Raw genomic sequence first — 14,572 nt, 5'->3', positions numbered from 1 at the left:
CTAGACTCACCAAAGAATTTATATGAATGTCTTAGAGGTTCATATTTCGGGAGTGGTCCACACCACCTGTACCTTGCCTTTAAGTAATTTCCTGACTGACAAGCCTTGTTTATGTTTTTTAAATGACAAGAGGTTTCTTTTAGATGTTTTATGCAATGAATTGCAAATGTCTGTCTCGACAACCACCAATCTATTGGAAATCGCTGGCAGAAAAGCAGAAATTTGATACAATGGCTTTTAGTTTCATTGCGTTGTAGTATCTAATTTGAAATTCTGAATAAATCTTTTCAAAAGAGGTGTCTGCATTCATTCAGAACACGAACTATTGAAAGAAATTAAAAATTACGACCTTTCATTACTTTAAACTATTTTTTAACAGCAGAGGACATTTCTAGATTGTATTGATAATGAAACAAAATTAGAATTTTTAGCCTTTTAATGGCTGAAATTCTCTATTGCATTTATTTTATGAGAGGGTTTTTATGTATCGTATCGTTTGTATGTAGTTCTCTTGCTATTGTAAGTTCTGATGAAGCAGACTTTAATAAATAGCGAAGAATTATATACGATAAGGAAAAGAAATGGGAAAATACATATGCAAAGAAATAAAGGATATAAATACCCTTTAAAAAACCACATTTCATTAATGCAATCAATTATTATTTATTAATGCAATCAATGTCCCCCTTATTTACATTCCATGAAATTCATTGAAAAAGATTCAAAATCTGAAAAATCGAATATATTTGAATTCCGATCGAATATCGAATAAAACTCGCTAAACGTTTTATGTCAAATCTTTAGAGAGGTAAATTTTATTGACTACTGTTAAAAAAAAGATTTTGAAAATATAATTTTGTTATCTACTCACAAAAATATTTATAAAAAAAAAGTTTATTGTAATTTTAATTCCCCTGGGTCACAAAAATGACCCTTTGACGGAATTGAGTGGCACACTATTAATTTTGGGAACAGAACTTAGTGTTCCATGTTTAGCGATTGTTCATTTCAACTCTTAAAATAACAATCTACGTTTAATTTGACTTGAAATGTTTCTGTAACAATTTTTAAAACTTGAATTGTTATTCAAATAAATTTTGCCAGCTAGTTTTGATCAAGTATAGACAAAGCGCAGGCTATATTATATATTCATCTTCCTCTGAATAACCACTGAACCCAAGAGTATTGGTTTAAAAATAATTATATTCTGAGTGACACATTATTTTTCATGCATAGGTTGCAATTATAACAAAATTAATTTTATGGCTAAAGTTTCTTTACCAAACTTTAAATAAAAAATTATACTAGTAAGTATAACAATTTTTAATAAGGAATTAGATGAATCGAACAAGATAGTTAGAATTTGTATAGTAAAAGCATTTAACCACTCTCTACTAAAATTTTAATTGCATTTAATTGGAAAGATTAGGTTTTTCAGGGTAGAGGAAGGCTTTTTTTTAAAGTTGTCTTCGTTTCGAAATCACACATTGTCCAAAAACAATAATTGTCTTCTAATACCTAATTTTTTAATTATACTATAAATTTATGCCGATACTAATTGCTAATTATATTATAAATTTATACCCAAATTTGAAATTTCATTAAACCTATTTCCAAAATCAAAACTTTGCGAAATAATCAGTTGCACGTCAAATTAGTCATTTATTTTAGTGTATTTTTCGATTTTCTCTCTCTCTTTTCTTTTCTTTTTTTTTTTTTGCTTCCTTGTACAAGGTAAAGGAAGTATCGTTCGGGTGTCACATTTCAAAAGAAATGTGTATTTTGAATAATTAATTTGCATGATGTCTGCGCGAGCACTCAAAATAATGACTTTACTGCGCACCTTTTATCAAAAATGGATTGTAAAGTGGATTTAAAATGGATTCAGAAGGGATTTTTCCGTGACGTCTGTACGTACGTATGTATATATTAACTCGCACAACTCAGAAACGATTAGCCGTAGGATGTTGACATTTTGCGTATGGGATTGCTATAACATCTAGCTGTCCACCTCCCTTTTTTGTTGCAGTCGGCCTTCCTTCTCGCAGTCGTTGGCTGTAGTTATAATTCCAGTTACAGAAGTATTTTAAACGACATTTTTGCCTGATAGTAACAAATTATATCTAAAAATAATGTTTTATTTGGGGATCGCCATTTAATTTTTAATCCCCAGTGTGACGTGTGCCGAAACATTAGCCCATGATAGTTAAAAAATTTCAGTAACATGGATATTTATGGAAATTTTCTCCATTTCATTCTTAATTTGTCCAAATTTAAACAGGTCTATCTAATTCAAGTTTAACACATTGACTTACATATAATCATAATACTATTTTTTTTAATTTCATTGAATCAAAATTTATTATTGATTTAACCATAGGATAGCAGAATAATGTTCCTAAATTTCCTCCGAATTTTGAAAATGGTCTCCGAGGGACTCATACCGCTTTCTCCAACTCCCAACCTGTCTAGAGAAATTTTAAGTTGCACAGATTTTAAGTATCCCCTGTCACCAAGACACTATGACCACAGACGTCCATGACTTACCTAAGATTCTAAGTCGGACGTAGTGCCATGGGAACTAGTTAGCCTGTACTATTACGCGAGTAAACGCGGTAATTGCCTTCTTCATTGTCAAATAACGCGATAGGAAGCTACTTTGAGAATCAAATTAGGTGAAGAAATCTAAATATCTGAATCTGCAAATAATGTGATCCCTTTATGTAAAATTATATTCCTCTACATCTAATCTGCTAACCGAAACAAGTAGGTAGCAGACATAAATCGATATTCAACGAGAACATTGTACAACGTATGTCTTCCTTTTCTTTCAGAACTTATTAATTTTGTAACACACGCTTCTGGACACATCTAAAAGATCAATTAATCAAAACTTCTCTCTTTTATATAAAGTAACACAAAAGCATATGCTTGAATTTCAATATAATTGCAATGGAAGTAGCTGTCTGTTATTCATGGATGTCCATGAATGGTGGGCAAAATCATTTGGCTGTCATTATTCAACGTGAATGGCAAATCATCATTAGCGCTCCCTCCTGACGGTCAATTCATTAGAGGAACGGACGGTAGGACAGATGGTCACACCTGCAATCGAGTCAATTTAAATCCCATTAACCTATCAAAAGAGCAGAGGCCGTCCATTCTTTTTTTGTTCCAAATAGAAAAATCGAAATCGAAAAACAGAAATAGATTGGCAGACTTTCTGTTGCTACAAAAACAACTCGGATGTTCTGAAAAGAGAGGGGAAAATGAAATGTGTAATAAGTAAAAGAAGAAAAAGAAGTGCTGTCACTGGAGACGAGGTACCGCCCTTACCCACCCCAATCAATTTGGACAAAGGAAGGAGGGGAAGTTCTGTTCCTCCCCAATGTACCTTAATGAGGGTCATCGCATCATAAAGGCTTTTAACTGCCAACCTCTTCCTGTCGCTTGCATACTTCAGCTTGTTATCGCATTTGGCAACATACAACATAATCAAAAACAAGAAAGTAATAAGTATGAACAGAAAATAAAGTTTGTGTTGTTGATCTAATACAATACATACAGGATTTTTTCAAGGTACGTTGACTGTCATTTTCTGAAGAAGTTATACTTACCAAAAGCATTAATTCAGAACTTAGACATAGCGATGAATGTGGAAAATAATAATTTATGCACCTGATTAACAGAAGTTTGAAGACACAAATATTTGAAACACTGTTAGAACAATCTAACTGGCGAATAATAAGATGGCGAATAATAAGTCTGCACCAAGGTGGTTAGAATATGTAGAAGGAGGGTTCGCAGTTTCCTCCACTATCTAAAAATGAAACATGTCTTTCAACCGGTGGCCGTGTTTATGAGATCAAAACATTGCTGTATGGCAAAGAAATGTACTGATTTCTAATATATACCATGCATTTATTTTTAAGTAAAACTGCATTCAATTTCCAATGAAATTCAGTTCGACAGTTAAATTTTTGTTTCAGAATAATAAATATGATATCAATAATTAACCGTGTACATGAAATTATCAAGAAATAGTGTAAAGTCTAAATACTTATGTAAAGCTAATATTGTTACCATTCAATTTTCCCTTTAAAAACAAATAGTTTCGATATTTTCACAATATTATTTTAATTTAATAAAGAATGTTTTATATAAAAAATGTTTTAGGATTAGGAAAGTTATTTACTCCAGTACAGGTTCAGGCTATAATATACTAAAGCGCAAATTTACGTATTTTTTAATATTTATTTAAGTAACTTATCATCGGTAAGTTATAAATATTAAAAAAAATAAAATAAATTATGTAAATTTAAGTATTTTACTTTACAGTTGTCTCGTATTTACGAACTTTGATTAGAAAAATTTAATTCAAATTCAATTAAAGAAATTAAGTATACAAATTCTTGGATATGCCTTTCCAAATTTCAATTATGGTAAGCATTTTACTCACTTTAACTTTATATTGAACAGAAATTTAAGTACAGTTAAGCATAGGCACATTTTATACACATAATTTGTAAAAAAAAGAGCAGTTTATTTTGAATAAATGCACAGATTATATTCATAACAGTTCACAACACATAAAAATGCATAATAAATAATACATAAGCAGAAAAATTACTATATTTAATAATTTTACAATTCTCAAAAGTAGTAAAAATCGATTTCTTACTAATCAAATTTATCGACAAATTCTTTAAAGCATTCAAGTAGCACAGTTTAAATCCCAGTATAATATCATTGCATATTAAAACTCAGCAATATTAATTATCAGCAGAAACAAAAGAAAGTTTAATATGATTTGATTACTTATGATGAAGTCCTTTTATATACATCTGGAATGGAAAATACATAACATATGATGATATTTTGAAACATGTTTACTAAATTCAATGACTGCAAGAACATTCAAGCAGTCTTATTAAAATACTAAAATAAGATAAAGTTTGCATGACCGTTTAAAGTGTTAGTATCCTTAAAGTGTACTCAATAGTTTCTGTATGTTTTTATCTGTTATCGCTATCATTGTTACATTTTTTTTTTTTTTTTTTTTTTGTATTGTATGAGTTACTTTCAAGGTATCTTTGATATAGTCCCAGACTGTCCTCAGAAAAAGTAAAAACTTAATTTTCTTTATGTTTAGCCTACCAGAATCGTGTTAGACGAGGTAAAAGAAACATATTATTATTATATTATATATTAAGCAAAATATAAATGAAAGAAATAATGTAAAGTAAGATAATATTTTCAAACAAAGAAAATAAGTTATTAAATTCATTCAGTATACATTGAAGAGCACAAATCTGTTATTTTAACTTTGTTAGAAAGACAGCGTAATTAGATTGTTGCTACTGATTTTATTATTTGCTTATTTTTATTTATATGTTTAAGCAACTCACTGAAGGGTAAGGGGTACTGTTTGGATTTAAAAAAAAAAAAAAAAAAGAGCAGAAAAATTCGTTTCTTGAAGAAAAGAGACATTCTTCCCCTTTTGAATTGTATACAGCTTCAAGTGAAAAAGAAACACGCAAATGTAAAGTTAAAAATTAGGCATAATATCATTCTAAGTTTCACATAGATTGTGAATAAAAGTTCATAGGTTTCGAGGGTGATCAAACTCAGGCGCACATTTTTTTTTGAGACGAAAAAATAATTTTACTCGAAAACGTAACTTTAGTTTGGTGCAGATTTTGATCGAAATTCTATCGATTTTGATGTCGATCAAATACAAGTCTCTCTTCCTCAAGAGCATCACATTTTTTCTCGTGAAGAAAAGGAAGCCATGTCTGATTTGATTTTAAATTCCTGATATATTGACATAGAGAAATCATACATAATAACAAAAGATAATGAAAGCATTTATGTGTATTTTTATCTACTTTCTTATTTATCTTCCAACATAAACTGTTAATCGATGTTAAACAAATAGAAATGATTGTTACAATGAACAATCGCTTTCTGCTCCCATTTCTGTTTTTCTTGTATAAATTTTGTGTGTTGTATTCTTCAGTGTAACTATTGCAAAATAATGGCAATTCGGCAAATACCTGCATTAAAGAAATTTTTGTAGGTATACGTCATTTTATTTAATAAATTAATATGAATTTTAGAATCCTTGTATAAAGGTAATATGGGTAGTAATTCTAAAAACAGAAAATAGCTAAGATAAAATTCAACTCAGTACTTCCGCTACATATTCTCTGATTTCCAAAGTACATATATTTCCATCAAAAAATGAAAACCTTCAGCATATCAGGAGATGCTTTGAATGGAAGAACGAAAGAACATTTTCATCAGGGATAAACTCCACCGGCTAACAACAAAATGAGGCAGAGCAGCCTTATTAATATTTTCCCACCCTATTTTTCGCTCCTTCCCCCCCCCCCTCAACGCACTACTTTTAGAACCAACTCCCAACTCCAAAAGACTGATGATTCTCTGGGACCTGTCCTCGGATGATTGACGATATTATTCCAATAAAAGGGACGACACTCATTAATGAACGACGCCAACTCTGTCGCCAACTGATGGATTGGCGACGTTTTCATCCATTCAAAAGCAAGCTTAATGAGCTGCTCTTTTTTATACCAACTCTCATGTTCATAACTTCTTTTCGTTCGTTATTTACAAACGCTTTCTAAAGTATCCAGCCTGAAAAACGTGTCTGAAATATACAAGTCGTGCAGGTGCTCTTCCCACAGGCGATTTGAGAAAACATCAACCCGCCCCCCCTCCTGTGTTCCTTCTGCATCTTCTATCTCTATTCCATTCATTGCATGTTCTGCAGCATTAGGTAAAATGCAATATAAATAAAAGGAATATTGGCCTTTCTGCCTTCAAATGATAATTCTCGCCATTACATTTCCCTTTTCCTGATGTTTAAAAAATAAGACTGGAATCCATTTAACGAGCTCCATCAAAATATCAACAACGAAGCTTAGAATTCATGAATAAAATAACGACAATTTATAGTTATTTAAACAAACGCTCTCGTTTAGACAAATTTAAAAGATATTTTTATTCAAAGTATGCGAATAAAAGACATAAAAATATACAGTTATGCGTTGTACGTTTAGGCGGTAATTTAACTTTACGTAAATTAACGAATGCAAAGAATGCTGTAACTTGACTTTTTACTTTTGTTTACTTCTTCATTTATTTAGTTGGAAACCATAGAAAAATCGATCTTAAAACTCATGTGAAGTGTTCAATTGATCTCTTTTAAATTCTGTACATCGTAAAAATAATGTTTTGTCATGAAGGTAATTTAACAGTACACTCTGTATAGGGTATTTGCTAAAACAGAATTGATGCAAAATCCATGGAGACCACTAAAGCGGTAAAGTCGCTGAATACTAATAGTTCGACTCGGGCTCAAATATGGGAGTTTTCGTGGTTTTCCTCATATATAGCACCAATATGTGTCAATTTCCCTTCAAAAATTTTTCACGAAGCATCCCTTCTTTTTTAAAGTAACGAGGACTCGAGTGCATATTCATAACTCAATTAATAATAATAAAATAAATTCTAAATATATGAACTAACTCGAACTATAACTCAGTCGGATACTTAAAAATCGGGGTAAGCATAGTTTACTGTATACAAAATATAGAAAATTAATGTTTATTGTAAAAATAATGCATGATTATTACCATGAAATAATACACACTTAATCTTATTTTCTAGCTGTCTCTCCAAATTTAAAATAATTTTCTATAGCAGATTAAAATAAAAGTAACGAAATGAATATTTATTTCGAATGGTTAACAGAAAGCAACTAAACGTAGCTATGCTGCACTCTGTAAGACAAAACTTCTTTAGGTGCGCAGAGGATTTATAATAAATCACTTATTTTTTTACTTTCTTTTTTACGAAAGGAACGCTTGTTATTGTTAAACAACGACTGACGTATTAAACAAACAGTAGAAGATCTGTATGCAGAAATAAAACTGATTTTTCTATTTTTAGCAAATATATTTATAAACTATATATTTACTGAAAATTGGAAGAAAGTCTCTTGCTCATGTTCATTTTTTAATTAATTTGAGAGTTTAAATTCGTCGAAGTCGTGTCCCCCGAAAACATCGCGGACGAAAACGTCACGGAGAAAACAACTCAAGGCGAAAACATCGTGGTACAAAACATCGTAGGAGAAAAGAAAGCAAAGAGAAAACACCGCAGTTCTAAAACATCGCGGTACAAAAAATCATCGTCGAAATCAAAGCGGTTCAGAAACTTCGCGGTTTAAAGACATCGTCGTCGAAAATATCGTGGTAAAAAAATAAATTACCTACTTATCATCGCATGACGACAACATCGCACACGTGCGTTTTTTAGTTTTTAAAAGTTGTAAATCCATTTTCGCGTAACGATTTCGTAACGCAAGAAGGAAAGAAGGATATTTTTACTTTTAAATTTCATACTTTTGAATGAATTAATAAATTTTTGCTGAAGAAGTGAGTAGGAAGCTTAAGCATTTAAAAATTGAATATGAGTAGAAAATTTATGCAACTTATAGCACTCAATATAGAATTTTAAATTTATATAGTTAATTAACAAAGGTCATTAATAAATTAATTTTTTATAAGGTTTTGCTCATAATTTTTCATGAAAAATACAGACTAAAAATGCTTAGAAAAATGACTGCATGAGGATATAAAAATTATTTAGTTAATTATCAAATTATTTTCTTTCACGTGTGTTAATCTGGTATTGTTTTGGTGGAAATGATATTTTGTTTTGTTTCCGTTTATTCTTAAAGTATCGTTAACCTTTCTTAACCTTCGAAATATTTATGCGAATATACATTTATAACTTTTAAAACCTGAAAAGCGCATGTCTGCGATGTTATCGTCATGCGATGATTTGTAGGAGCTTTATTTTTTACCACGATATTTTCGACAATGATGTTTTTTAAACTGCGAAGTTTTTTAACCGCTTTATTTTCGACGAAGATATTTTGTACCATGATGTTTTAGAACTGCAATATTTTTTTCTTTGCTTTTTCTCCCACGATGCTTCGTATCACGACGTTTTCACCTTGCGTTCTTTTCTCCGCAATGTTTTCGTCCACGATGTTTTTGTCGCCATGTTTTCGGCTGTAACCCATCCAAATAGTAAAAACATGCGAGTTAAGGAAAAGGTTGATTTTATTTGGGATAGCAATTTGGATAACTGGAGTTCCAAAGATCAATAATTCTGATAATAAAAGCACTACTCTACATGATACTCTACATGATGTATATATATTTAAGATATATTTAAAAAAATCTCAGTGAATTATTTCTTCAATTCTATACATAATATTTGTAATATATTTAATTCACTGTTATATTTTATTTGAAATTTCATTAAAAATACCATGCTTCGTTTTCTTCGGTCGTTTGAGTCAGTTCCTGAAGTTTGTGAATTTCGTGGATATCACGCACGACGTACAAAAAAAGCAAATTTGAGCATTCTTATTTAGCTTATTTTTTTACATAGTAAGTCATATTTGTAAAGTTTTTATAAATGCATTTTTATAATAACAAGGATTAATTTAAAAATCATTTTATCACTCCTGAAGTACTACGATTAATACCAACGAAAGTATGCTATGACAAAATAATCTAAAATCTATCGCAAAGCACTTTGAAGAAACAAGTTTCAATTAAAAACAGAAGTGATTTTTTTTAATTTAATGTTAGAGAATGTCTTTAAACAGACATTTAAATTTATTCCTGAAAAAATATATTTGTTGTTTGAGTCAATGAAATATTCACATTCGTAAACTAAAACAATTTAAGATACTAGGGCTAATTTTTTTTTCATTTATGTAATTGTTAGGAAAACTAATTAAATAATTTGGAAGGAAATGTAACATAAAAATAGTAACATATTTTTACAAGCATTTCAATCATTTTTACCGTATTTTTGCTTTTCTGTTTTGTTGTAGTATTTTGTACTTTTTTATTTATGCATTTTGTTTATTTATTGTTTTGGAAATGACAATTTTATGGTCTAGTTTGGGTTTAATCTAAGTTGTGGCCACATGTCTTGTATGTAAGTGTTTATTTCTTGTATAGAATTGTAGAACTTTTAATTCTGAATGCATCGGCTTTGGAATTGTAAAAATAGCTCAATTAAAACTCCAGTGCAATTTTGTTACTAAAGGATATTGGCGATTTCCAAATTTGGCAATATTGGGCGATTTCTTGTCACTTTGGCGAATTTTTGAAGATTTGCAAAAATATAGTTTTGAAGACCTGCAACCAGTTCTTCCAGAAGTTTCCAAAGCCCCTCCTGCAAGGTATAAATACGGGTCCAAAAGCTGGAGAGTTCGAGCAAAGGGTATTGTGCCAAGTAAAATGATTAGTCTTGAAGAAGCATCACAAGGTTTTATCTTAGGGCCGTGTCTTTTTAACATTTGCGTAAATGGTTTACCGGAACCACTCAATAACAAAACTGTCAAATATGCAGATGATGCGACTTTTAAGACGAAATCGATCAGGACTGGCCATGCACCAGAAAATTTACAATTCAGTCTTAACATACTTATTGCGTATTGGTGCGACTTATGAAAATTCAAACTTAACGCAGCTAACTGCAGCGTTACCTGTTTAGGTGTTGCAAGAAGAACCAACAAGTGAATATAAATCTCAAGATGAATAATCAAACTCTTCCGGATGTACATTTTTGGAACTGTAATACTTGGAAGCTGTCATTGTCACTTTAATGGACTTGAAAACTATTAAAATAATATATGTCAGAAATATTGTGAATACTCTAGTTTCATCAGGTGGCAAGTTTCAGCAAATGGTATAGAGGACGGAGTGAAGTATACTGAATACTCTTCTTTTAGACTGTAGAAGATATTAGCATTTTTTTAAGATGTTTTCATGTTCATTGAAATTTTTACTTCAAGCCTGATATTCATCATGATCAATTAATTATATTTCCTAATGCATAAATATCATACATTCGTGAGTTTGCCTTCTGTGAGAACATTTGTTTTTTACTGTGAAATACATTAAAAAGTTAGAAGATGGTCTTAGAAGTATATGTGATGTCGACTAATATATATATAGACAAATATATTGTCTTTATTGGCTCTTTTAACCATGAATCATGATTCCAATACAGTGTTTTTATTCATTTTTCATTCTTTTCTATTATATATTATATTTATGGGCTAAATACACTGGTGTGCAAAAATTAAGGACGAAGTCGAAAAATTAGCATATCAGCTGAACGAAGAGGCAGAGCGGACAGAAAGACCAATCAGGAGATTAAGTAAGGTGATGTACGGTAGCACATGCGCAGATATGCAGGTAGACGTAAGAGTAGTATAAAGCATGTTGTCGGTGTAAGATCAGTATTTCTGGCAAAGAGATTGCACGCCGTATAGCAGTTAAAATCACACCGAGTTGCTGCCTCAGCGAGAAATGGCGAATAATCAATCTGTTAGACGACATCTGGATGCTTTTACCCGAGGTCGAATCATTGGGAAGTTGGAGGAAGGACGCAGTGTGATAAGTGTGGCTGCAGAGTTCGAAATTGCTCACAACATCGTTTCACGAGTGAGAGACAATTTCAAACTACAGGAACAGCTATCCGGGGGTTTAGTAGTGGTCGTCCACGAGGAACCACACCCGCAGATGACCGGTATATTGCCTTACAGGCCAGAAGAAACAGGCGGCAGACAGCGGGAGAAATTGCTAGACACACGACACAGGCGACTGGACGACCGATATCGCGTTTTACCGTGGCCAGAAGACTGCACGGTGGTGGTCTGTTTGCACGACGCCCTGTACGGTGTGTACCTCTAACGCCTGCCCATCGGAGAAGGCGTTCTCTGTGGTGCCGGGAACACCGGAATTGGAGAGACAATGAATGGGGACGAGTACTCTTTATAGATGAGAGCAGATTCAGTCTGAGTAGCGATTCTCATCGCATACTCATCTGGAGAGAGCGGGGAAGCCGCAATCATCCCTCGAACATCATTGAAAGGGACAGGTATGGAGGTGGCGGTGTTCTCGTTTGGGGAGGCATCATGCTTGGTAGTCGTACAGACCTTCACATCTTCGACGCAGGTTCAGTCAACGGGACCCGTTATTGTAACGAGATTCTTCTTCCATATGTGCATCTTTTTAGAGGCGCTATGGGTCCGCAGTTCCTTTTCATGGACGACAATGCACCATGTCATCACACAGTAGCTGCCGAACAGCTCTTAGTGAGGATATTGAACGTATGGATTGGCTGGCACGATCTCCGGATCTCAATCCCATCGAGCATGTATGGTATTTTCTAGGCAGACGCTTGGCAGCTCGTACCTTACCACCAGTAACGATTCCGGAGCTTCGATTGGCGCTGCAAGACGAATGGGCAGCAATGCCTCAACAACTCATTGACATCCTCATTCTCAGCATGGGCAGACGCTGTGAAACCTACCTAGCAGTCAGGGGAGATCATATCCCCTATTAAAGACCGGATGTTTCTTGCTGGACACCCATCACAGGGATGTTTCGGCCTTCAGTCGCATTGCGCTCCATGCTACTTTTTCAATAAAGCTTTTTTTTATCCCTCTGATTTCTCTTTTAGTAAGTGTTGCTTACATTACTCATGTCCTTACGTATTGGGGATCTTACGGTATTAAATGTGTTGATTTGGAAAGCTTTTGTACGAAGTTATATTGAAAAAACCGTCTCGTTCTTAATTTTTGCACACCAGTGTAAATTAAATTATTGCAAACGTAAAAACTAAAAACCGATTACTGGAAATGATTTTACATTTAGAAGTTCATGGTTCATTATGAATTTTAAAAATAACAAATAAATTAAAAAATAATTTCATTAATAAATTAATGAAAAGTTAATAAACTTACCCTATTTGCTCGAAATATGTGATATTTATTTTTCAACTTATAATTTATTAGATAGTTAAATGAAATGCTGAAAGAAATTCTTTGCGTGAAATTCTGTTCTTTACATTATGTTAGTTTAAAAACATTTTATTCAATTAAGTTAAAAATTCAGTGGAATTAGTAAAATGATATTTAAAATTATTTCAAATTAAAAATATGTTTTAACTGCTTCTATATATTTCTCATATTACATTTGAAATCTAAAACTATTCTGAGCACTAGTTAAGCATTTCAACTCAAAAAATATTTGTTTTTAATGTATTCTAACTATTTTTCGTGTATTTTTATTAGTTTAGTTCGAAACAAAACTTTTCCGCTTTTTTTCCGTAAGTAAGCATTCTTTAACAGTGCATTTTCTCTCAGAAACGAAAATTCTCTCACGTATTTTATGTTTATTTTTTGCGACATCCCTAAAGAATACTTTTATTTTCAGCAATTGTTTTGAAGTTTTGTCGCTTAATTCTCGAGCCATTTTTATTGCTTTCGCCCTATGACAGCATATCGTAAAACATAAATAACCAGAATAAGAATCTTATTTTCTAATAAATTATGCATTCAGGTGAGTTTTAATTCAATGCTTGATGTTTTATGCATATAATTTACAACATTGTCAGAGTTAAGTATGATCTGAGTCTAGGGAATTTCCGAAAAGAAATGGGATGAAAATCTAGGTTATTATTTTGTAAGTTAAATTAGTTTACATTAATAGTTTATATATTTATTTAGTAAAATTACAGGTAGAAATATTTTAGGTAAAGTGTTAATTAAGCGAAATTACATATAATCTTAAGATAAAAAAATGCGTTTTCATTAGTATTACTAGTATTCGTAAGTATTAATAGTATTAGTAAGTATTAGTAAGTATTAGTAAGTAGTATTAGTAGTATTAAGTATTAGTAAGTATTAGTAGTATTTGTAGTAGTAGTAGTTCATTAGTATTAGAAAGTAGTATTATTAGTTCATTAAGTAGCAGTAGCAGTAGTTCATTAGTATTAGTAAGTAGTAGTAGTTCATTAGTATTAGTACGTAGTATTAGTAGTTCATTAGCGTTAGTAAGTAGTATTAGTAGTTCATTAGTATTAGTAAGTAGTATTAGTAGTTCATTAGTATTAGTAAGTAGTATTAGTAGTTCATTAGTATTAGTAATTAGTTCATTAGTATTAGTAATTAGTTCATTAGTATTAGTAATTAGTTCATTAGTATTAGTAAGTAGTATTAGTAGTTCATTAGTATTAGTAATTAGTTCATTAGTATTAGTAAGTAGTATTAGTAGTTCATTAGTATTAGTAATTAGTTCATTAGTATTAGTAATTAGTTCATTAGTATTAGTAAGTAGTATTAGTAGTTCATTAGTATTAGTAAGTAGTATTAGTAGTTCATTAGTGTTAGTAAGTAGTATTAGTAGTTCATTAGTATTATTAAGTAGTATTAGTAGTTCATTAGTAATAGTAAAAAGCAGCAGCAATCTTTTTTATTCTTCCCGGAATGGAAAATAATATTCTTAGCAGGGGGAAAAACGAAGAGATTAAAAATATTTCATGCATAATAATTTTTTTTTTTGACTGAATTTTTCATTTCCTTGACAGGGCTCACCAGCAGTAAAATCGCTGAACCCTGGTAGTTCCAGCTTGGGTTTGATTCTAAACGAAAGGGTTGGCTGCA

The sequence above is a fragment of the Stegodyphus dumicola genome, chromosome 6, assembly GCF_044657685.1.
Source record: "Stegodyphus dumicola isolate Sdum_Otavi_A_Nest chromosome 6, ASM4465768v1".
Lineage (NCBI taxonomy): Eukaryota > Metazoa > Arthropoda > Arachnida > Araneae > Eresidae > Stegodyphus > Stegodyphus dumicola.
The sequence above is the reverse complement of the archived record's forward strand: the minus strand, read 5'-3'. Positions refer to the sequence as shown.